Genomic DNA, 6,307 nt, shown 5'->3' with positions numbered 1-6,307 from the left:
CAAGTTACCAGAAAGCATATAAGCAAGTAATATGATGAGGACACACTGGATGATTTAGACAATACACATGGCCCTACGGGCAGCGAAAGCCTCATACAGCATAAATGATACTTTCCAACTAGTTAACTGCACTAGTGAGGATTCACAAACATCTGAACGTGACATATCATGTTTTAGTTTTGTCCGTGGATCTTCCGTTGCACAACAGAGTACTAGAATGTCCCCAAATTACAAGGTAAAGGATGTAAGGGTAACTTGACACCCACACACAAGCTTCAATGACTGTGCCACACTTAACTTAGGTCTGGGAGCCCTCGGAACTCCCAGACAGTAAATGACCAGCAGTAATCACTCCCACTTCCCTTCATCAGACATAAATCAACATGCGTTGCAAATTACTTAGCTTTGGTCTGGGGAGCCCCATGAGACTTCCCAGACGATGCGCGGAATACGATAAGACTGTCAGCAGCCTCGAGCCTTCATGCTTCAGACAGCGTCCTTTTCCAGTTTCAGAGTTCGTGCTGACATTGCTCTGCTTCACACGCGACCCGCCTGCCTCCAAACACCATCCAAAATAAGCCACACTTGCACGCTGCCGTTGCCTGCTTAAAAGCTGTACTTAATTAAAGACAGCTGGCAGGCTGCGCGCGTGCAGAACTACCAGAAAGTCCCAGGAATGCTGGGAATTGGAGTTTCCAAGTCTATATAACCTTACGAGGCATATTTGAGCACACCACGCCGTTGCCAGCCCAAATTCCTGACAGTTGATGGGGAATTAAGATCACCGGTAGCGCAAAATGGGAGGTCTGAAGCTGGATTTCTTCGCTCGACAATTGGACCCCTACAATTGTCAAGCTTGGTCGTTTCCCGATTCCTCTTCAAGGGTTTCTTTATCCGTGGCTCCGACGGTCCGTCTGGGTGGTTTGACCGGGCATTCTTTTAGGAAATGGCCAGCTTTTCCACAATACAGGCACAAGTGCAACTCCCTCCTTTTGTCTCGTTCAGCTTTGGTTAGAGGGGGCCTGACTCCTCCTATCTGCATGGGTTCGAGGGTCCCGTCAGAGCCCCGCAGAGTTTGATCTTTGGGTCTACGAATAAAGGGCGTGAATCCGATTTCCCTCGGTCGTTCTTCCTATCTTACAGTCGGTGATCTAACTGAACCACCAAGTTAATGAATTAGGCGCAATCCCGGGGTGGGTCCACAACTTTTGCCAGAGCATCCTTTAGCTCCCCAAGAAGACCCCGGTGAAACAATGTAGTCCTTTTGTCCTCCGGCCAGTCTGCCTCGACCACCAGTCTATTGAAGGTTGCAATATAAGTCAGCAGATCCTGGCTCCCCTGGTGAAGGGACAAAAGTTCGTTGTCTAGAGCTTGCCCGTGGTGGTGTCGGGCGAAGAGTTTTTCCAGTTCTCGCTGAAACCCATCAAAATCTTGTAACGGAGGGTAATTTCTACTAATGAACGGTACCGACCAGTCTGCAGCACTCCCACTAAGGTAGGATAACACGAAGGCCAAATGTGATTGGTCTGTGGCAAACGCCCCAGGTCTACACAGAAAGTGGAGGCGACATTGGTTCATGAAGGTAGCGTATCGTCTGGGGTCTCCCGCAAATCATTCCGGAGGAGCCAGTGGCATGGCCCCAGGGAGGTTGATCTGAACCGGATTGCTTGCGGTGGCTGTGGTGGGCTGACTAATTCCGGGTAACAGGCTTGTCCTGCTTGTGACTGGAGAAGTTGTCTCCCGAGGTCATCCGTCCTCTCCTTGGCCACAATTAGCTCTCTTCACAATGCATTAGTTTCCTGCCGTGCAGAATAGACCTCCGCGCGCAGCTGGCCCAACAGCTGGGCTAACTGGTCTGTTTCCGAAGTTTCCAAGCTAGGCGCCAGGGTGGATATTTTGGTTATGGGCTTTGCCTTCCATAACGCTCACCTTGCTTCCACGGGGACGCCTCACGACAAGCCGGTGGGCTCTTCGGGACCTCTCTACCCTTCTTGGAGTTCGGGCTGTCGAGGATTGGCTCTTGCGTTCTGTAAGGGTGCACTCTCTGTCCTGCCGCGCTGTGCAGGGGCACGTCGTTGATGGCTCCGTACCACCGAGTTTCTTCACTGGCGAGGGCCGGAGTCCAGACTGGCTGCGATGCCTACTTATCAGGTAAGTCTTAATTGCTGAAAACAATGTCTTAGTGGCTTTGCACTAGTAACCTTCTCGCTTCTTCTTGCAGGTGCTAAGAGATGCGATGGGGGACGGAACGAGTTCGAAAAGGTAAGATGGTACGCCAAGCGGCGCAGATAGCGTCCTTGCAAATGGCTAACCTGTGCTATTGTTTGTCCTACAGGTCAATAAGATCCGAAGAGAAATGGTTCCCAGGAATCCTTGGAGACGAAAAAAGTCTTGAAGATGATGGAAGAGGGCGATGAGCGTTGGGCGACTCAATCGCCGAAGGACACTGCAGAGCAGGTAAAGAGGGCGATGGTTCTTGCCTTGGACAACTTCGATTCCCAGAGGATGCTGCCGAGCAGGTAAGGATGGCGATGGTTCTTGCCTTGGACAACTTTGATTCCCAGAGGATGCTGCCGAGTAGGTAAGGATGGCGATGGTTCTTGCCCTGGGTGACTTTGAGTGCCAGAGATGATGCAGAGCAGGTAAGGACAGCGATGGCACTTGAGGTCAGGATGCAGAGCAGGACCCGGTGAACGTCACGCTGCAAAAGCAGAATAACGCGAAGCACGTGCTCCTGATCGGGTGTGGTTTAAATAGCCAGGTGGTATCCCAGGTGTCTTTGGGGCAGGCCCCCGCCCTGGATGCTAGTCTGCTGAATGCAGTTCCCCAGTATTCCACATGGGGGCGGCCATACTTGCCCATTGCCCATTGAAACTCCATCCCTGCATGTGTCTCCGATGCCAACAGCGCCGGGACCGACTCCAAGGAATCCGAGGAGGGCCGAATAAGGTCCTTAGTGCCCCGTAAGCCCTCGGTGGGGATGAGATCGTGACAGCACTCCCCCCTAAGGCCCCTCTCAAAGTGGTTCTCCGGCCTGGTCCAGGTTTGGAGGGAAACATTCTGTGGAAACGCTGGAGTAAACGCGGAGCATGGACATATTCACTGGGTTCCCATGTTCTACCCTGGGGTCCATATCCTTTCCAGTCTACTAAGTAGTAGAGTCTAGACTTCACATACTTAGAATCCAGGATGTCTTTCACCTCGTATTCCGGTTCTCCCTGGATGATGATTGATTCAGGTGGAGTAGTTACACGGGTACCTGGCTTGACTGGTTTCAGAAGAGATACATGGAATACTGGATGTATTTGCATGTGGGCTGGCAACGTCAGTTTCACAGCTGCTGGGTTAATGATGGTTTCCACTGGGTATGGTCCCAGGAACCGTGGGCGAAACGTTTGCATTCCTTTAATTGGTACATGTTTGGAGGCCAACCACACCAAATCTCCCACCTGATAGACCGGAGCTTCGGAGCGAAGCTGATCCGTGCATCTTTTCTGGCATGCCTTAGCTTGTTGCAGGTGTTCTTGAGCTTTAGAAAAGGCCTGGGAGATGGTTGTGTGCAAGGTCTCGACTGCCAGCATTTCCAGGGTCGTGGGGACGTCTAAGTCAGAAGTACGAGGGTGTCTTCCATACACCGTAAAGAATGGGGTTTGCCCCGTACTGCTATGCAGTGAATTATTGTAGGCGTACTCTGTGATCCATAAGAGTTCTTTCCAATCACTTTCACTCTGGTGCAGCATGCAGCGTAGATACTGCTGGAGAGTCTGATTCGTTCTCTCCGTTTGCCCGTCGGTCTAGGGGTGGTGACTAGTGGACAGACGGATGTCAATCTGGGCCAATGAGCAGCATTTCCTCCAGAAGCTAGACACAAACTGTGTCCCACGGTCTGATATCAGCACTGAAGGGAATCCATGCAGGCGCACTACGTGTTCCAGGAAGACTTTGGCGAGGGCGGATGCAGATGGTAGACCCTTAAATGGGAAGAAATTAGCCATTTTTGAGAATAGGTCCACAATCACCAGGATGGTATTGTAGCCCTGACATGGAGGAAGATCGGTGATGAAATCTAGTGACAGGGTGTGACATGGAGCTGGCGGAATGTCCAACGGTTGTAAGAGCCCGGCGGGTCTTTGCTTGACAGACTTATTTTGGGCACAGATACCACAAGATGACACGAACTCGACTACATCCTTGCGCCACGTTGGCCACCAGTAGCTTCTTTTAATCTTGGCCAGGGTCTTAGCGATTCCTGGATGACCCTCCATAAGGGAGTCATGGTACTCGGAGATGACTTGTCCTTGTAATTCCTTCACCGGTACGAACAGCCGGTTTCGGTAATACGGCAGTTGATCCTTGACAAGTAATGCTCCCCTCTGGGCCCCCATCCTTGTAGCTGCTCCTGTGTGAACACCTGTCGAATTTCGTATAGGAGTTCACAAAACTAGATCTTTGAGGAGCCTATCACCTAGTAAGAGTTAAAAAGGGGGACAGGTGGAAGACAGCTTTCCACACGAAATATGTTCTTTTTGAGTACCAGGTTATGCCCTTTGGGCTTTGTAACGCCCTTGCGGCGTTCCAATTCTTCATGAATGACGTCCTACGCTAAGCTATTAGATGTCTGTGCACTAGTGTACATAGATGATATCTTAATTTACTCAGCTACAAAAGATGACCATGTAATCCACGTCCGAGCAGTTCTGGAGAAACTCTGACAACATCGGTTGTACGCCAAATTAGAAAAATGATTATTCCATGTAACAGAAGTCGAATTCCTTGGATTAATTCTCACTCGCAGCGGCGTGCGTATGTACACATGCATAGTGGACGCTATTCTTAACTGGCCCTCGCCAACATTCGTAAAAGGAGTTCAGAGCATGCTCGGATTCGCAATTTTTTACTGCCGATTCCTCCCAGAATGTTCCTAGATCGTCCACCCAATCACCTCTTTGTTATGGAAGAACAAACAGTTCCATTGGTCTGAAGAAGCCTTCCTGAAATTAAAACAGGCATTCACTTCAGCGCCCATTTTGCAACATCCTCGACCTGATCTTCCATATTTAGTCGAAACCGTTGCTGCCAACATAGTCATAGGAGCAGTTCTGTCTCAGTTCTGTCTCAGTGGAACCCTGATACCGGACAGTTACACCCTGTGGCATTCTGATCACGCAAGTTCACCGCCCCCAAATTAAATTCCACAATTACAGACAAAGAATTGCTGGCCATCAAGGCAGCATTTAAAGCCCAGAGGCACTAACTTTTGGGGGCTGGACACACAGTCACCGTAATCATGGATCATCGTAACCTGCAATACCTGAAAACTGGTCAAGCCCAGTCCTCGCGTCAACTCCGTTGGGCGCTTTTTTTTGCCGAATACAATTTCACCATCACCTACAGACCCGGAGTAGGCAATGGGAAAGCAGACACCCTATCCTGAATGGGTAAGGATGAGGATGCTTTTGCAGCACCGGACCCAGTGGCAATCATCCCAAAAGGAAGGATCATAGGCACAATTACTGCAGCTTCCGCCTTGGATGACTTAAAATCCGATCTCCAACAACTTATGGATTAAAAGGCACAACAAGAATGGACGGCAAAACGGGAAAGATACACCATTGTGGATAACCTGTCATTCTATCAAGGACGACTCTACATTTCAGAAAAAGAACAACAAAACCAGTTTATCACAAGCTACCACGATTTGTTAGTGGAAGGGCATCCAGGAATAACCAAGACCTTAGCCAAGATTAAAAAGAACTACTGGTGGCCAACCTGGCGGAGAGATGTGACCCGGTTTATCACAACCTGCGGTGTTTGTGCACAGAACAAATCCCAAAAACAAAGTCCTGCAGGTCTCCTTCATCCTCTGATGGTACCACTCGCTCCATGGCACACTCTGTCATTGGACTTTATCACGGATCTCCCTTCCTGTAATGGGTACAACACCATCTTAGTCATTGTAGACTTGTTCTCCAAGATGACCCATTTATTCCTTTAAAAGGTATTCCATCTGCATCTGCCCTAGCCACTGTGTTTCTGGAACAAGTAGTTTGGCTGCATGGCTTTCCATGGTGTTGATATCGGACCGGGGAAGTCAGTTTGTGTCCACATTCTGGAGAAGGTGCTGCAAACTCGCTAAGATCGACCTTCGGTTATCCACCAGCCATCATCCCCAAACCGACGGTCAGACCGAACGAACGAATCAAACGCTGGAACAATATATTAGGTGTATGCTTCATCAAACTGAGGACTCCTGGCAGGACATACTATGGTTAGCAGAGTATGCATACAACAACTCCGTTCACACCAG

The sequence above is a fragment of the Ambystoma mexicanum genome, chromosome 2q, assembly GCF_040938575.1.
Source record: "Ambystoma mexicanum isolate Mex_15411 chromosome 2q, UKY_AmexF1_1, whole genome shotgun sequence".
Lineage (NCBI taxonomy): Eukaryota > Metazoa > Chordata > Amphibia > Caudata > Ambystomatidae > Ambystoma > Ambystoma mexicanum.
Note: the sequence above shows the minus strand (reverse complement) of the source record.